This window comes from Pinus tabuliformis, chromosome X (assembly GCF_031772625.1).
Source record: "Pinus tabuliformis cultivar Carrire ecotype Pingquan chromosome X, CPIR1, whole genome shotgun sequence".
Lineage (NCBI taxonomy): Eukaryota > Viridiplantae > Streptophyta > Pinopsida > Pinales > Pinaceae > Pinus > Pinus tabuliformis.
This window is the reverse complement of record NC_142308.1, coordinates 278,895,709-278,915,573: the sequence shown is the minus strand read 5'-3', so window position 1 is coordinate 278,915,573 and position 19,865 is coordinate 278,895,709. Positions and strand designations below refer to the sequence as shown.

General features: G+C 37.6%; 2 pseudogenes; both read left to right on the top strand.

Moving 5' to 3' along the window:
• The first annotated feature begins 15,859 nt into the window (after positions 1-15,859).
• Positions 15,860-17,224, top strand: LOC149139487 (acyl-lipid (9-3)-desaturase pseudogene; annotated as a pseudogene).
• Positions 17,225-18,034: 810 nt separating this feature from the next.
• LOC149139486 (large ribosomal subunit protein uL3 pseudogene) lies at positions 18,035-18,510 on the top strand (annotated as a pseudogene).
• Positions 18,511-19,865: the final 1,355 nt, after the last annotated feature.

Sequence of the window (19,865 nt, the reverse complement as noted above, 5' to 3'; positions counted from 1 at the left end):
ACCTCCAGGTATACCCACATTTCCTCACATGTGACACACTGAGCTAATCGAATTTTAGACTAATAACATAATAGGAAATGCCTTAACAACCTATCATCGGCCGATCTACACCATGCAGAAAATTAAAACTAAATTTTAATATTAAAAAAATACAGCCATTTTATTTGTTTTGAAAATCAATTTTAATATCTAATTTAAGGAAAGTTTGTAAAATAAAGTTTGTTGCGAAAAGTGTTAGGTAAAATAAAATTTAGTGTGTGAAATGTTAAGAAAATCATTTATTATAATCCACCTGGCCTCGGGATGTGCTAAACCACTCATATAAAATTCATTTGCAAGTGAGAGGAGTATAAATAAATATTTCACTAAGTTGTGAATCTAGCGATTTGTATAACTCACTCGTCTGGAACTGTGTGGGAGAGAGGAAATGCCAGAGAGAGGAAACAGGGAATGGTAAAGGAGGCAAAAAGTATTCAAAAGGCACATGTATAGTCGGAGGGTAGGGTTTGAAAGAATAATTTTGCTGGTAAGTGTGCACCTTAAAACCCTTGCTTGATACAAAATAAATAAATTGTTAAAGCTGAAATCTCTATGCTCGAATATGGACATCGAGGGCCTCATGGAATTCTTGGTCATTTCCTGGAGTGAGTTCATGACGATCTGTAAAGAAGCCCTCGTAGCATTAATATGGGCCGCAGACCCAGCCAAGATGTTTCTTTAGACCCTGAAGGGCTTTATGGGTTTTAATATGTCACAGTTTTAGCGATTATCTCTGAGCATGAATTGAGAATGGCATAATTACACCGATAGAAATTTTATTTGCTGGCTTGGGGTGGGAAAGCACCATTCACCCTAGCCAATGGGAAAGTTTTATTTTCACCCTCCCAACTAATTAAAATTTTCCATCTGTTCATCCTTTCAGCAAATTAGAAATTTTCATTTGTAATATTTCCCCATTGCCTACATGAAATGATGGATGCGACACAACTTTATGGAAAACATAATGTCCCCTCTAGGATCCGTCCCATTTCACCATCCTCTAGTCTAAACAAGTGTGACATATGGCGAAGGAAGTTGAAGAATGGAAAGTTTCCATGAGAAGGTGCAGAGAACTCACACTGTTTGTTTGGTGAAATGTGCTAGGTCACGATGGTGGCATTCTTGCAGGGTGGGTTGGTTGAATTTGTTGCGGGGCCTGTTGTCATGGACCTTAAGCACAAAACCATGGACAGTGTGATATCAGGCCCTTATAGTCATATGTTTAGGACTGACAAATTTGTTTTCATCCAGTTTAGACATAGTAAAAACTATGCCAAGGGCCATTACACTGAAGGGGTTGAACTCATCGATTCTGTGTTAGATTTTATCGAGAAAGAGGTTGGTCTGGACCTGGTAACAACGTTGGTCTAGACCTGGTAACAACTACACCCAGGGCCATTACACTAAAGGGGCCGAACTAATCGATTATGTGTCTGGTAACTTACTAGACCTCTTGGCCCTCTCTGAAAGATGAATCTATCCACTAAAATTGCATGGGAAACTCCAATTCTATGCACAAGACTAGCCCATATTTGCTCCTCCTGCCCTAGGCATATACCTTGTTCCCATTACTCCTTTGTCTTTTTTATTTCTACCTCTAGGTGTGGGTGCAACTCCCATAATGACCGCCTTAAGTCTTCTGAATCTAACTTTGGGGATCCCTGTTATTCCAGATAGGAGTTTCATATCCATGAAATTTAAGCAAAGCATCTTGGAGGAATATCAGCAATCAGAGCGGAAAATAAATAAGGAGAAGAGAAAATATTTTGTCAATTCCCACCAATCCACAATAATACCTATGTAACTATGACAGATGCTTCTCCTACTCCCTATTGGGAATCTGACGTATTTTCTCTCCTTTCCCACCTATGCGCGATAAATTGGTGGTTATAGTGTAACGGATTACAACTAAAATCCATCTGATTCATAAATTTCATAGTAAATTGCATAGTAAATACCTCCTTCACTCTATATTCCCTTTTGTTATTTTGTGGATAACTAATAACACATAGAAAGCTCCCCATTAGCCAGATTGTTTAATGGGATCACATATTTTGGAGTTATTGAGAAGGGAATTGCTCTGTAGTTCTAACACAATATGGATCGATCATTGATTCATGCCTTACAATATCATCCAATTTGTTTCCATAGTGCTCAGAACAAATTGACAGGTGAGTGAGAAATTACATATCTAATGGAAGGTCATTGCAAAGGAGTAAACCTTATCTGTTACATCTAGATGCAAGATAATTGTTTCCCATGAGGTCTTGCAAAGGCACAAGCACTGGAGGGTCAGATGCATAAGGGAAATTCCTAGTGCTGTCATATGCATCCATGCTTCTTATTGAGGCTTTGTTTACTATTATTTAATACCTTTCTCTTACAATACAATCAAGGTTGTGATAGGTTAGCAAACAAAGGGCTCTGAAGAAAATTTCATATTGTGTTTTTTCATCTCTCAACGTTCTTATTCATTGAATAAGAATTAAATCATTTTCTTTTATTTTTCATAAGGCTAATCAAAGTGAGCACACACATTCCAAAGTAGCCAAGGTGTGATTTTCCTTACTTTAACTAAGTGGTGAATTTGATTTACTGGGATTTTATTTGATTTGATTTTAAATGAGGAGGAGAGGGTGGGTGTGGCTTTACTTTAACTACATTTGATTTCTGAGTAGCGAATCTTGTTTTTGTATTTGTTATACTTATTTTTGTATTCTACTGAAGACAAAAACAATACAACATGCTTCTTGAACATACTCTATTGTATTCTTGTTTTGTCTTCCTATATTCTTACAGACTAATGTGGTCAATATTTCTTATCGTTTTGTTGTCTTTCTAGGGAGAAAATCAATCCTCTGTCTCTCTTTTCTTGTTAGCTTGTTGTTAGCTGTTAGAATCCAAATCCATTGTAGGATATACCTACCTATAAAACAACGACCTTTATTACCTATATTCATAGAATAAAGGTTTCACATTATATAGGAATTTGACTAGAAACTAGTTATCTTGAACGTTGCTTCATAGGGTCAAAGTTTCAATATTCCATGTTTTTTTTGCAATGGGAAACTGATTAGAGAAAGATACTTCATCAAAGGATATGAGGCTACAAATGGGCCTTTGAATATCTCTAGAACTGGTGAATTTGTTTCTCCATGGGATAAATATGCACATGGTACTCATACTTTGTTTACAATAGGTGGGAATTGTGAAAAATGAAAATTTAATTGGATATGCAGAAGGGATTGAAAAAGGAGGAGCTCCTCATGCTGCAGTTGTAGCTTACAAAATTTGTTGGCCTTCCACTCCAAATGGATCATCCTACGATGCAGATACTCTTGCAACATTTGATGTAGGGGTACATGATGGAGTTGATGTGTTCTCTCTTTCCACCATATTTGGCCCTCCTTTATCTAATTATGTTCAAGATGTAATTGCAAGTGGAGCATTCCATGGATTCCACAGAGGAAAGGTAGTTGTCTATTACACTAGAAATGATGGTCCAACTCTGAGGAAAGTTACAAATGTGACTCCATGGATCATAACTATGGGAGAAAGCAACATTAATTGACAATTTCCTTCTAGCACTCTTCTTGGAAACAACAAAACATATATAGTGAGTACACCTTATTTTCATTTTCTTTTTAAGGTAAATTTGAAAGAACATTTAACTCATCATATGGAATCTATATACAAAAATGTTTCCCATAACCTTTGATGATGAAATTTACCCCTAAAACATGTAGAAACTAAAATAGGTTGATATGCTTATTACCCTTAAATTCATTTTTTTCACATTGCAAGTTATTTTAAAACCACTATCCATTTTTTAATGTCTGGAACACATGAATTGATATCGGAGTAGTTCAAGTGCTATGATGGTAATTTTATTTAATGAAAATTTCAGGGGAAATTGTTCTTATTGAACTTTTCCTTCTGTCCTCCTATCAAATTGAAAAATAAATGTATTTAGCTTTTCAAGTTTAAGGGTCTTTTTGTTGAACCATTAGAAGGCCTCTAAAGGGCATTGAAGTCAAATCTGATCCCTTGCATTATTCTAGAAATCTCATTTTATGTCTTTGTATATTTTTGTTTGATGTTAGGGACAAATCATATCTGAGTATCGGTTACCAAAGAAAAACATGTGCCCTCTGGTATCACCAATTGATGTTACAACTCCAAATCAAAATAAAATTGTCAGGTATTCTACATAATACCGATTTCAATGATTTTCATAATAACAAAAAGTCAAACTTATGAATATGATATATTCTTTCCAAAGAATAAATTTGGATTATTTTTAGTCCAAGGAACTAAAAAATACATCTCTAATGAATTTTAATAGATTTTATGTAATAATGTTGCAGAAAACATTGCTTCTTGGGATCTCTAGATCCCCACAAAGTTAAATGAAAGATTGTTTCTTGCCTTCATTGTATCAATGCAAGAATTGAGAAGGTTGAAGTAGTTTGCATGACAAGAGCATTAGGCATGAATCTCTGCAATGACCCCGTAAATTCCAATGATGTTATTGTAGATTCTCATGTTCTTCTAGCTATCGAGTTGAATGCAATTGATGGGGAAAATGTATTTGACTACATCAATTCTACAATGTAGGTTTTCAGGACAACAATTTTACTTATATTAGCCCTACACTGAAAATTATTGTAGTTGACTAAGGTCCTTACATGGAACATCCTAATTTTCCATAAAAAAATCTCATTCAGGTCTCCTATTGCTTACATTTCTCCTACAAGAACTAAATTGCATGCAAAGCCAACTCTAGTGATAGCAACCTTTTCCTCTGAGGGACCAAATAGTCTTACTCCAGACATCCTCAAGGTGATATTAAACTCCCCAAATTATTGTGTTTACCTGATGATAACCCATTATATGACACTACACTTTTTCACAAATGAATTTCTGAATTCTTTCTTGAATGTAGCCTAATATTACAACTCCAGGTTTGAACATCCTATTAACATATTCAATGGAAACATCAACGACTGGCCTTTCATTTGATCATTGGAATTTACCTTTCAATGTACTTTCTAGCACATCTATGTCATGCCCACATGTTGCCACTATTGCAGCTTTATTAAAGGGAGCATATCTCATTGGATCCCTGCAACTATTAAGGTGGCCATTATGACTATAGGTGTACATGTTTATCCATTTATTCTTACATACATACATGCACATTAAAAAAGAATCAATCCATATTTTCACCTTAACTACACTTATTGGACATAAACAATGTTCTCACCATGACAAAATAGCTAAGATGGCTTAGGAAGGCATATAACATAATGCACTGCGAAAACCCCTAATACTTCATTCAAAAAGAGTGAAGGGAACTCTACTTGAATGATTAATGAGGCACAATAGTTGCTAAGTTTTTGAAAATGGGGTAGCAAGCTAAGTGGGATTTATTGTGGGGAAAAATCCACAGTTAAGTGCGCTTGAGCCAGAGGTGATCTAGGATGGGTGGACCTCCTAGGAAGTCCTGGTTACTAGGTGCAAGTCCCAGAAGTGATGATTGATGCTATGTGATTCATTTCGCTAGTTTCAATCCTACTTCTTTTGATCCAGGTGGATATTGGTGTCCATCTGCCAATTCCACTTGGACCCCCACCATTGCTTCTTTAAGTTTTTCAGTTTCCTTAATTGTAACACAGTTTACTATTTTTAGTAGTTTTTCGGGTCCTAAACTTTGAGAGATGTTTTGAGGCTCTAAGCGACGTCTTTTTGGAAATCTATCGCTAATAATTTTTTGCCTAAAATTGTCTTTTCTTTCATATTCCCTGGAGAGATCCTTTCAATGGGTTATCATGCACATCAAACGGAGATAATATGACCAAGTCACAACCCCAGGAAGTTGGCTATCTAAATCACCTCAACGGGGCCTATAAACTCTTGGTGTTACATCTCCTCGGGTTAGGGTTTTGGTTGTTTAGGGTTTGATCTTATTTTTCAATAATAAAAACACCCTTGAGCCTCATTGTAAGGTAGTTTAGAGGCATGTAGATGCCACATCTCTTCTCAGAGATAAGCTACCATCGCCCTAGCTAGTTTATTTCCATTTATGTTTGTAAGCATATTTCAGTATTTTACATTAATGAAATGAAGTATTATTTCCACTACATCTCTATGTTTATGGTTATCTCTATAATTTGTTGCGTTCCTATTTAAATCTAGATCAGTGGTATTAGGGCAATCTGATTTTCTTATGTTTTTCTTCTTATGTCCCCAACGAGGTTGGGATATAAGGAGTTAGGGCTTGAATTGGTCGAACCTTTACAAGACAAGCCTTGCAAATCCCGATGGCTTCCAATGGTAGATGAAAAGAAACATGAGGGGGTAGGAGATCCTATCAAAATCTTGCCTGAAGAAGCTCTTGAGTGACAAAGGAACGCGATGATGGACAACTTTGCCCAGATCCTTCAACGGCTACCCAGGGGCAACACATCGACTTCCAACAGCTACTCTAGAAACGCCATACATTTAAGGTACAAATTAATTTTGAAATCCCCATATTCGAGGGTTAGATAGACACAGATGCCATCGATAAATGGTTAAATTTGCTAGAGGGTTATTTTTCTGTTCATGATTTTTCCAGTCAGTAAAATATTATTTTCGATCTTCTCAAAGAAGCCCCCCACGTCAAGGACTGGTGGGAAACTTACTGCGAGCAAAAGGATGAAATTACAGGCTCACTATTTTCAGCCACACCACTTGGAATTCATTCTGGGATGCCATCAAGGAGCAATACTACCCTATTGAAAGCTATGAGGATCAATACATAAAGTGGACTAGGCTGTGACAGGGAAGGGACCAAGATGTGCTAGAGTTTACAAATATTTTCCATACCCTTTACACAAAGTTGGGTGTCAAGGATTCAGAGCATCATTTGGTACTCAAATACCATGGCGACCTGCACAAGTACATCCAAAAAGAAATAGAATTCTTGAACATCTCCTCGCTCGGCATGACATACCGATATGCCATTAAGGTTGAGCAAAAGTTTAAACAAAAGAAGCAAGACTTTGGATCTGAGAATCTAAAGCAAGGGAAAGGTGCCCGCAAACCACAGAACAAAGGACAAAGCAAAGGTGGGGCAACCCAAGACAACCCCCCAAAGCTACAAGCAAAGAACAACGCCACGAAGGTGAAAAAGGACACAAGAAAGTGGTGTGAGTTCCATAAGAGCTCCACTCACAACACAAGTGAGTGTCCAGCCAAGAAGTCACTGGTGGTCGAGCTAAAGGTTTCAGAATCAGATGCATGTTTTGACTCTGAGTTAGAACCCGACAAGGGGAATGACAAAGGGAAGCAGATTATCGATGTAGATCCCAATGCCACTGTTGCCACCACGAAGATCTAAAAGGAGGAACCCGAAGATCTAGAGGAGGAGGAGCGTCTCTTTCACTCCCAGATGTGGGTAAAGGGCTCCCCGCTATAGTTCATTATCAACAATGGGAGCCAAAAGAACCTCATTTCGGTAGAGGCATGAAGCGGCTGGGCTTACCAACCATAGTACATCCACAATTGTACACCATCGGGTGGCTTCACCAAGGATAGGATCTTCACGTGATCCAGCATTGTCACCTTCCATACAACATCAAGCCCTTCACGGATGAGATATTGTCTAACTTGTGGAAGCGACATGCTGTGTATGAATCAAGGCCCCATGCTGTTATTTTTTCTTTGGGAAATAAGTTGTATAGGATACTGGAGGTAGCACCGCCTATTGCCATCTCTTTGGTTACTGCAAAACAATGCAGTAAGCTCATTTCCAAAACATGGAAATTTGTTTTTCTGATGATACGCCCTCTAGGAAAGAAGAAGACGGTGGCCATGACCTCTAGATAGGGCCCCTCCATGTGACAACTACAGATGGACAAGGTCATGGAGGAGTACCAGGACATCTTCACCTCCCCCGCAGGGGTTCCTCTCCACTGTCAGGTCAAGCACTCCATTGATATGACCCCAGGTGCACCGCTACCCAATGGACCAATCTATTGGTGCTCCATTCTGGAGAACGATGAAATCAAGAGGCAGACTTAGGAGCTGCTACAGAAAGGTCACATTTGTCTGAGTTCATCGCCCTATGGGAGGATGATCGTGTTGGTACAGAAGAAGGATGGGACTTGGAGACTCTGTATTGACTATCAGGAACTGAGCAAGATCACTGTCCTTAATAGGTACTTGATCCCACAGATTGATGACCTCCTGGACCAACTGTAGGGGACCAAATATTTCAGTAAGATTGATTTGAAGTCAGGATATAACTAGGTACCAATCAAACCCTCTGATGTGTGGAAGACTACCTTCAAAGCTAAGGAGGGCCTTTTCGAATGGTTGGTTATGCCTTTCGGATTGATGAATGCTCCTGCAACCTTCATGAGGCTAATGGATGACATCTTGTGGCCATTCACCAACTCATTTGTAGTGGTATACTTGGATGACATCCTCATCTTCAGCCAGAGTTGGGAAGAGCACCTCCACCGCATCCGACAGGTTCTCCAAATGCTACAGCAACACAAGTTATGTGCCAAATTTGGAGAAATGTAGTTTTGGCATGACCCAGGTTTAATATCTGGGATACATTATTGATGAACAAAGGGTGCATGTGGATCTAGCCAAGATCCAAGTCATTTGGGATTTTCCATCTCCAACCACTCTGACAGAGCTTCGTAGCTTTCTAGGTCTTGCCAACTTCTGCTATAGGTTCGTGTTGGGATTTTCTCATATCACTTTCCCTTGAGTCAAGTCACCAAGGGAGGAGTGAAAGAAAACTTCTTTTGGTTTGAATCTCAACAGAAGGCATTCAAAGAGTTGAAAGATCACCTCTACTCGGCACTAGTGCTCACATTACTAGACTTGTAACATCCATTTGAGGTTGAGACAAATGCCTCTGACTATGCTATTGGGGCAGTCCTTACTCAACACAAGCATCCAGTGGCATATCACAATGAGACACTTTCAAACATAGTCCGAAAGTATCCCACCTATGATAAAGAGATGCATTCCATTTTGTATCCCTAACAATAATGGAAGCATAAAATTTTGGGGAAGGAAACAGTCATCCACACAGACCACTGACCCTTGCAGTTCATACAAACCCAAAGGAAATTGTAGATTGATTGCCATCAAAAGTGGTCCACATACCTACAACAGTTCCATTTGAATATCAAGTATAAGAAGGGCAGAACCAGTAATGTTGTAGATTGCCTCATTCAACCACCGATCATGGAGTTAACCACCGTGCTCAACTCTTGTGGGCATGAGACTTCTGATTGGCCACTTCTCTACAAAAGAGACCCAGACTTCGACCAAACATACCAGACACTCCTGGAGGGTAAGCATGCTCCAGATTTTGACCTCCAGGATTCCTTGTTATGCCACCTGGGTCACCTTTGTGTTCCTTCAAGTGAGCGTGCCAAGATGATTTGGGAATCACACTACAGTCAGGCTGCTAGGTATTTTGGGGTCGAGAAAATGGTGGCTGTGCTACAGAAGTATTTCTATTGGCCGAATCTTTGACAGGATGTCGGGAAGTACATCATATCATGCACTACCTATGCCATTGCGAAACCAACCATCAAGAAGCAAGGCCTCTATACCCCACTTCCTACCCCTAGTCGACCCTGGGAATCCATCTCCATGGATTACATGTCAGGCCTTCCTTCAACTAAGCATGGAAATGACTGTGATTTTATGGTCATTGACAGGTTCTCGAAGATAGCCACTATGACGGCCTGCAAGAAGAATATCACAGTAGAAGCCACTACTAAACTCTTCTTTGAACAAGTGTGAGTACACTTTGGGATCCCACAGTATATCATCTCAGATCAGGACAACAGGTTCCTCAGTACGTTTTGGTCCAGTCTCTGGTCGATGTTGGACACCAAACTCACTAAGTCCATAGCCTTCCATCCTCAAACTGATGGCCAGACAAAGGTTGTCAATAAGATTGCCGTACACATTCTACGCATGTACAACTCGAAGCATCCACATACATGGGACGAGAGCCTCCCCTATGTTCAACATGGCTACAACTGGGCCCTCCACAGCTCAACTGGCCACAACCCTTTTCAGGGTGGCTTGGGATTCAGCCACTATGTCCCATTGGTGTGGCCATGCCATCTGCAACTACTCACATAGATTTAGCTCATGTCCAGTCCAAAACAGATAAGGCAAACAACTTCATTGAGCACATCCAACATATTCACCAGAAATTCCATGACATTCTAGAGAAATCAAATGCCAAGTACAAGTAGCGACTGATCAACATCGAGTGCCACACAAGTTTCAGGTGGGTGACAAAGTCTGGTTGCATTTGCAAAAGGAACGCCTTACTGGAACCTATCGGAAACTTAGACCACTTCGATATGGTCCTTAGACCATTACCAAGGCTATGGGAGACAATGCATTCGAGCTCATCATTACCCCATTCCTTGGCCTACACCCAGTGTTCAATGTGGGCTGCCTTCGGCCATACTTTCCACAATTACTAGACACATCCGACATTGTAGAATAGCTCACACCAATAGAGTTAGATCCAAATTGCATGGAACAAGATGCAACTAATCAGATCATGGACGCACAGATCAAGCACACTCGCCAGAGAAATATCCAATTGTATCGAGTTGTCAAAGCAGGCCAACTCCTTCACTAGGGCAAGTGGCTCAGCAGGGACCAAGTTTAGCAGAAGTTTCCTCATCTCATGGAGGAACTCAATGCAATGGAGACCATTGCCTCCTAAGGGGTGAGGAATGATCCAGGTGGATAATGGTGGCCACCCACCAATTCCACTTAGACCCCCACCATTGCTTCTTTCAGTTTTTCAGTTTCCTTAATTGTAGCACAGTTTACTATTTTTAGCAGTTTTTCTGGTCTTGAACTTCCGCAGACATTTTAAGGCCCTAAATGATGTTTTTTTGGAAATCTACCGCTAATGATTTTCTACCTAAAATCATATTTTCTGTAATAGTCCTCAGAGAGATCCTTCCAACAGGTTATCATGTGTGTCAAACAGAGATAATATGACCAAGTCATGGCCTCGGGAATTTGGCTGTCCAACTCACCCCAACAGAGCCCATAAACTCTTGGTGTTACATCTGCTCAGGTTAGGATTTTGGTTGTTTATGATTTTCTCTTATTGTTCAATAATGAAAAGGCCCTTGAGCCTCATTGTAAGGCAGTTCAGAGGCATGTAGCCGCCACATCTCTTGTCAGAGATAAGCTACCATCACCCTAGCTAGTTTATTTACATTTTTGTTTCTAAGCATATTTCATTATTTTACATTAGTGAAATGAAGTATTATTTCTACTGCATCTCTATGTTTACGGTTATCTCTGTAATTTGTTGTGTTCCTGTTTAAATTCAGATCATCTTCACCCCTATGAGCATCACCCGATGTAATGAGTGCTAAGTGGACTATTCAAAAATCATGAGAAATTAGTTAGTTACGACTACCTCTCATAGAAACGGTCATATATGATTGACTTACTTAACGTAGTTGAATCCAAAAAATTGATATCTAATATAATGCACTGTGAAAACCCCCAATACTTAATAATATAAAATTATAGAGAGATATATATTATATGATAAATTATGCTTCTCTTGATTTCTTTTCTCTTTCGTTTGCTTTTGTAAATCACAGTTGAATGAATGGACGACCCTAATAATCCAATTAGGAATGCATCCCTACAAAGAGCATGTCCTTTCAACTATGGTGCAGCTCATGTCAATCCGAACGTGGTTGCAAATCTTGACCTGCTATATGATCTATCAGTCCAAAACTACTACAGATTCTTGTGCAACTTGAATTATAACTCGACAGAGATCAAGGTCATAATAGGCAAGGTGCTCTCTTGTCTGGCACGCCAACCTAAAATGCATGACCTCAATTATCCTTCAATTATGGTCTCACAACTGTAAGGGCCTGTGATTGTGAAAATAAAGGAGAAAAATGTGGCAGAGGGACCTGCAACTTATAAGGTAAAGATGAGGTCTCCTCCGAGAGTTTTGGTGTTATTTGAGCCTAAAACGATTGAGTTTTCTAAGAAAGGGGAGGAGAAATCATTTAGTGTGGCACTCAGAGCCATGAAAATTTCTTCAGGGAACTATGTATTTGAGTCCCTGATCTGGAAACATGTTCATTATTTTTTGTCAAGTCCCATTGTTCTAAATACAGTGACTATCAACAATTTTTTAATAACTATACAACCCATTATTGTTTGAAGATTTCCATAAATTTTTTTATACATGTGGAAGAAGGAAAATCTACGCATGTGAGAGAAGGAAGAAACAAAGCAATAAAAAGGAAGAGCATTCGTATTAAACTTTTTTTCCATTTTCATGGAATATGATATGCATGTTGTTAATCACTTTTCAAGCCATATTAATTTAAATATATTTCTTTGACAAAATGAATTTTTTATCCCTTTGGCAAGGGATTTATTTGTATGGAAAACTGCAAATTTCTATTTTTTATTTCACCATTTTAATTTGAAATCAAATTTAATATTTTCTAAAAATTATATATATATATATATATATATATATATAATTTTAATTTTTTATTAAAAAAATTGAAAAACAAAATATATTAAGTAACTTGAAAAAATAATCACATTCTCAATATTATTTTAACTAAATAACAAAAGCATTTTTCTTGGAATTATGTCATAATTAATTAATAAAAGCTGTTTTGTACGTTTATATTAAAATAAATGTTTTAATATATTAATTCGAAGGTAAAATTCGAATAATTGATTAAATAAAAGATTCTCACACCATTACGATATTGAGATTTCCTTGTGTTGAACAATTTAATTTATTTATAATTTTGAACTTATCAAAATAATGCAGGAAGTGTTTTCATGTAAATCTAAATATAATTTAACATTGATTTTCTTTCATTGAAAACTAAAATATGTACATTTCAATTTACTAATTATATTGATAGCCATTTTATATAAGTGGTTAGTAGAATATATTGTGTTGAAATGTACTACATGAACATCCCAAACTATAGAAACTTCTCATTAGTCCAAAGACTTTATAAATTTGTGTGGATAGGTATATATGTAACCAATATTAAAAACTACAATATTTAAGTTATTAAAATATGTATTACATTCCAATTGTTAATGTATTGGAACATTAAAACATCAAAACACATTTTTTTTTTCTTTTTTTTTTAATGTTAGTGATTGATGTCACTCAACCTTCCATATAAAATTTATAGTCCAAGTAACATGACATTGATCTTGATCAACTAATTTCATGTTCTTGGTTGTATATTTTGAAGAGATCCTATTCAATTTATATAAATATGAAACATCAACCACCATGTTGATTGACATTGGTAAAATAAATAAAAGATGGATTAATATTTGGATTGATGTCTCAGTTGGAGCAAGGGATTGACTTATAATATAGGTTGTAGAATGATATTTGTGTTAATGATAAAATGATTACCTCACCTTGGGATGGTTATGAACAAAACTAACATTGTGGTCCAAATCCAATGATTGTGGGTAGTGACATAAAAACAACACCACAAATGTGAGAAAATTCAATTCATGTAACCTTGTACACTACAACACATTAATGATATGGACACATACATTTTGTGTTACAAATAATGATGAAATAGTTAAATGACAATAGAAATATGGTGTAAGATGATTGGGATTGGTATGTCACCTTCCTAATCTCTAATTATTCCTCTCATTTCTTCCATGGAAAACCTCTTTGACCAAATGAAATATGCTTCCCCGGATTCATGAATGGCACCCCTAGTAAGCCCATCAATATCGACAATCATGCCTAACCTAGGGCAATTTTAATCATGTACCTATTTGCATTATATGAGCAAAGGTAGCATCATCACTGGTGACAACTAGTTGAGTTATCCTTTTAGGTTGACTCATCCTCATTTGTACATTATTTTGTAAGAGCAACTATTGTTTTAAGCTAGGTAGATAGAGAACACCAAATTTATTTTATTTCCCTTGGTGAAACTACTTAAGTTGTGTCCTCCATTTTAAAAAAAGTTATGAAATCCATTATTAATTTATACCTTCTACACTAATATGTTTATGGAATTCGCTATGATGGCCAATTATGGCCTATGTACATGAGTGAAAAAACATGAACATTTAATTGCATAATGAGTTTCAAGTTTTATGGATCGTGAAATTCATTTGAGTTATGCAATCTTAATTATTAGGAATGTTGTTTTTGCATGAAACTATTAGTTATCCTCATTACGGATTGTATGTGTATTAAAAGATCTTGGTTTGCAATAAGGCTACATCCACCTCTTGCTTCATTTTAAATAAAAAATCAAATGTAAGCGCACTCCTCACATCTTGATTCTTCTTGCCCTCCACATACACATCCTTGTTTCCTTTAGCATTATCTTTGTGTCACTCTACATTCATCTACAATTTTATCGGAGTGTCTTTCCACCCTTTTGGTGTAAATGCTAGTTATTTTCCTAATAGACTTGGCACTCTAGATGAAATTCAAATTTGGTGGTTGAATATACCACACTTTTACTAAAATATTTCAAATTCAACAATTATTTGAAAAATTATGTATGGCAGGAATTAACAACATATAGTGAAAAATATTAGAGTTGATTGGCTTACTACTTTAATATTAGTTTATTTTTGTCTAACCGATAAAGATGGAAAAACAGTAAACAAATGATTTTTTATGGTGGTTAATGTTGGGGATCGACTCCATGTTAGAGACTTTGGTGGAAGATAGGAGGAAGAAATAGGGGAAGTTGAAGCTGAAGATATGAGTCACAGGAAGTTCAAGCATCCCAGACATGTCTGTCTGGGATTTATCCCTTACAAGAGGGCACATAGACATAGAGGAAAAGTGAAGTCATTCCCAAGGGACGATCCATCGGAGCCCTACAAGCTGACAACCTTTTTGGGCTTCAAGGCTGGCATGACCCACATTGTCAACCTCGGATCCAAGCTTCACAAGAAGGAAACGTGCGAGTCTATGATGGTAATCAAGACCCAACCAATGGTGATCATGGGTGTTGTTAGTGAGGAGGTGCAGAGGTAGTTTTACAAGGTATGCTCCATGAAACCTTGTTGTAAATTCTGCTGATGGCTGGATTTTACATGTTATTGTCTTCTTGGACCATTTTGTAGGGTTGCATTTGAGTTTTCCTAATGCTATGGAGCTCAATTTCTAGATATAATTTAGATTTGGGTTGTTTGAAGCTCTTAGGTATCTTTCCATGATGGAGATCAAGTTTTCGATGTACAAAATGTGAACTGGAATCATTTACATGTTCCAACTATTGTCATTGCTTTGATTTCCTAAAATTATCTTTGAAATGCCTACAAAGGTTTCAGTTCAACCTCTACATCTTGAATTATTTTATAGACCTTGTTTTAGCTAGAACACACAAAAGTCCATATCATACCCCTTTACAATTCGTTAGCGGCTAGTGTGGACCTCACAGGGCCATGGTGAGAATGTGGGGGCCTAATCAAGCATGGAGCTCATTTTGACACCTGGGCTTTTCTAGCATAAAATGAAAAAAACAATTCTCTGAATGTTTGTATGATAAATGATTTGTTAGATTGAGGGTGCATTATATGAAGAACTTGGATAGTAAAATTGTGCAATTATCTCCATATATTGGCCTGGTAAATGGTGTCTATTAAAGGGAGTTGGACCGTTTTGATGGAAATGGGTAGGAGAATGATTTTCTTTGAGAAATAAATCTAAAATCATTCAGTTCTGAGTCAGGACCAAAAAATTCAGGCCATGGATGACCTTTTGAGCCCAAAGAAGCGTCTCTCATGGAGGAAAATCAGCACTGCAGAGTTGAAAACACATGATAAGCTAGACGATCTGTCAATTCTAATAAGTCAGAAGGTTTACGATGTCACTAAATGGATGGACAATCATCTTGCATGGGATTTGCCTCTGTTAAATCTTGCAGGTCGTGATGTGATGGATGCATTCATTACCTATCATCTGGGCTCTGCCTAAAAGTATTTGGATGAATTCATTATTGGCCTTCATGAAGATTATGAAGTTTCTAAGATTTCCAAGGATTATCTTAAGATTTTTGGGGATTTGAAGAAGTCTGGGTTGTTTAAGGGGCCTCTATTAGTTTATTTCTTCATAGGTTTATGGATGATGGAAATGTTGGTTTTGTGTGTAGTTGGTGTGGTGTTTTATGAAGGGTTTTGGATTCATGTTGGATGTGGCGTTTTGTTGGGGGCAGTGTGGATTCAAAGTGGATGGATTGGGCACAATTTGGCTCACTGTGGGCTTGTAGGTCATATGAAAACATATAGGATTATTCAATTACTTGCTAGAAACTGCATGTCTAGGATTAGTATTGCGTGGTAGAAGAGAAGTCATAACGCCCATCATATTTCATGCAATAGTTTGGATTTTTATAGAGATCTTTAGTATGTGCCCTTGCTTGTACTGTCTTTTCGGTATTTTGGTTCTTTAAATTCTTATTTCTATGAGAGGAAAATGAATTTTGATGGTTTGACTAGGTTTTTCGTGAGTTACCAACATTGGATCTTTTATCTTGTCATGGCGATTCTGAGGGTCAATTTGTTTGGGTAGTTGATTGCTTTGCTTTGGTCTAAAAAGAAAGTTCAAAACAAGGGTATGGAGCTCGTGTCTATTTTTGTGTTCTGGATTTGGTTTCCACTTTTGGTTTCCTGCTTGCCTACTTGGGCTGAGAGGACATCGTTTGTGTTGTCTAGCTTTTCTTTGACTAGGATCCAACATGTTCAGTTCTCTTTAAATCATTTCTCTAGCAGTGTGTATAATGGAAAGCCTTATAGTAATACATGGTTTTAGTCTCAGACAAGTGGGATAGTTGACATATTATGTTCTCCTTCTATGAACTGGTTTCATGGAGGTTTGCAGCATTAGATTGAACATCATCTGTTCCCAAGGTTTCCTAGGCACAATCTGAGGAAAATTTCTCCATTTGTGCAATCTTTGTGTGCCAAACACTGTTTTCCATTTTCCAATGTGCCATTCAAGGAGGCTAATTTGTTGACCATTGAGATTCTTTGTACTGTAGGTCTGCAAGCTCAAGACATGTCTAAGCCTCTACCTAAGAAATTATTGTCGGAGGCAGTTAAGACCAATGGTTAATAATGTTGTTATTATTTAATTTTATTATTGTAGTAGATAGTTTGTTTTTCTACTTAAGTTTCTGAAAGCTTCTAACTATAGCGAGATTAATTTTTCCTCTTAGGAGCACTATAAATTATGTGTAATTTGAAGTTGTAAGAGAATTTGATCCCTTGAAAATGTAGATAATTTTTCCTCTCAGGGGTACTATAAATGATGTGTTATCAGAATTTGTAAAATAATATGATATCTTGAAAATTATATTTGCAAAATTTTCAGTATTTTTACATTCTTGAAGTTGTTATGATCTAAAAAAAATGAAATGTTTTATATGGATGTATGCATTGGTTATTTAGTGCAAAAAAAAATTGTCTCTTTTATGATGTGTTACTGATTTGAGTGTTTGACCATGTTATCTATAATACCTTGTTCTACAATGTATGCTATTTGTTTTTAAGTAAAGTAAATATCTTGTCCAGTTACATGGAAAAGATTAAAAATGATTGTCTAATAAGAATGGAATTATGTTGCATCCCTGAGCTTTGCTAGCTCAAATCAAAGAAATCATTTTTTTGGTGCAATAAATGAATTCCTGGATCGGGGGTGCATTACGATAAGATATATTATCACACAATAAACTATACAATCAACTCCATGTTTTTACCAAATGAATGGCGCCTTTTTGGATTTAGCAGTTTGAGAGTTTGGGTTGTTTTCCTAAAATATGATGGCTATTTTATATTGCCAAAGAAAATGGTGCAGCCATACCCCAAAATCACTCCCTGAAAACAAAAGGGATTATTTCTAGACCAGATGAGATAGGGATGATACAAATATTGGTGGCTAAGGGCTGAGAAGAAGGCTTTCACTAAATATGCCAAGAAGTATGATTTTGAGGAGGGTAAGAAGGAGATCCAAGTAGAGCTTGAGAAAATGAAGAATTATGGAATCATCATTAGGGTTCTTGCTCACACCTAGATTAAGAAGATGAAAGGATTGAAACAGAAGAAGGCACACCTAATGGAAATACAACTTAATGGGGGGACAATTGCTGAAAGAGTAGAGAACGCCTATAACTTCTTTGAGAAACAAGTTCCTATTGATTCTCTTTTCCAAAAAGATGAAATGATTGATGTTATTGGTGTCACAAACGATAAGGGTTTGAAGGTGTGGTAACTAGGTGGGGTGTTACAAGACTACCCCGAAAAAATCATAGGGGTTTTTGTAAGGTAGCTTGTATTGGTGCTTGGCATCCAGCTAGGGTTTCCTTTACTATTTCTAGGTCTGGTCAGAATGGTTACTGTTAGTCCTGAGGTACAATGCTGAATTTTTGAAGGTTAAAGGAAAGGTTCGGTCTGCTTCTTTGTTATTAAAGAGGTCCCACATGGGCCATTATTCCCCTCCTTCTCTTACCCCTCTCACACTCTACCCATCCCATTTCCTAAATTCACCTTCATACCCCGACAAAACGCTTTTTATCCTTAGCCCCAAGAATGAAAGCCAAATACACCCATAAAAACTTACCCATATTCCCAACGCGCCTATAACACATTTCCCGAAGACATCTCATACCTTCTCCACATCTTTGCCGTTGATTTTTCCCCATCGATCCAACAACCCGCTTTCCTCCCGATTAATGCAATTTGCCCGACACTCCTCCACTGTTAGATCATCCCCACCAAATCTAATAGTTAGTGCCCATATCTCGTAGACAACAAGCATGGCAGATACCCGCCTGATGAAGGAAATTTTTCTTTTTCCCTGCCGCTACGTGTCATCCACTGAATGGCATCAGGCGCGTTTTGATACTTACTGTTTACTGCCTGATGCCCTTGTGATAAAAACCATTACCACTCAAATCAAACCACCCCGCACGTTACCGTCCACACATCTCCGTCGCTCGATAACTATCTAATCCACCTGCCTAAAGATCCAACGGCCTAGACATGTTCCACTCCCACCACGACTGTTGGCCTCCAAAACTGATCTCTGCCACACATCTCCATTGATCTCATAGCCACCATTCATGATCACTGCAACTATTCATCTGCCCATGCACTCCATACTCCACTCCCTGTCTGTTGCACAAAGGGAAAGATGGCTGACTCTGTCAGTCGGATGACAGTCTGACCATGAAACTAAATTAACAGAAAGCATGGCCAAGGGAGAAAAGGAGACCTCACAACTCAGCAACCGAATTAAACAGGCATGGAGCTCCATGGCCACAATTAAGCCAACCACTTAGCAGGACAGCGCAATATCAGAATGGATTAAATGCTTTTGTGATGAAATGAAATTGCGTCTTGAAACGCAATCAGACAGATATGCCAGTTGGTGGTCAATTAAGACCCTTCATCCCTAAACAGCTAAGAGCCATTGTAAAGACAGGTTATAAATAGCAAGAAGAGAGATGTAATCAGGGTTAGCAATTGTGTTTTGGTTCAACTTCTGGAGACTGTAGATATACTGTAACTTGCAGTGTCTCATCTTCATTTTCAGTAATGCAAGCTTCTTTTGCTGTTAATTGCTCAATGCCCATTTCTCCTATGTTCTAAACTTGTACCTGGAATGTTTTATTCATGATATCTTCTATGCCTAATGCTAGATAACTATCATCTTATATATGTATTAGTAAATTGAATGTATTAGTGAGTCGGTCACT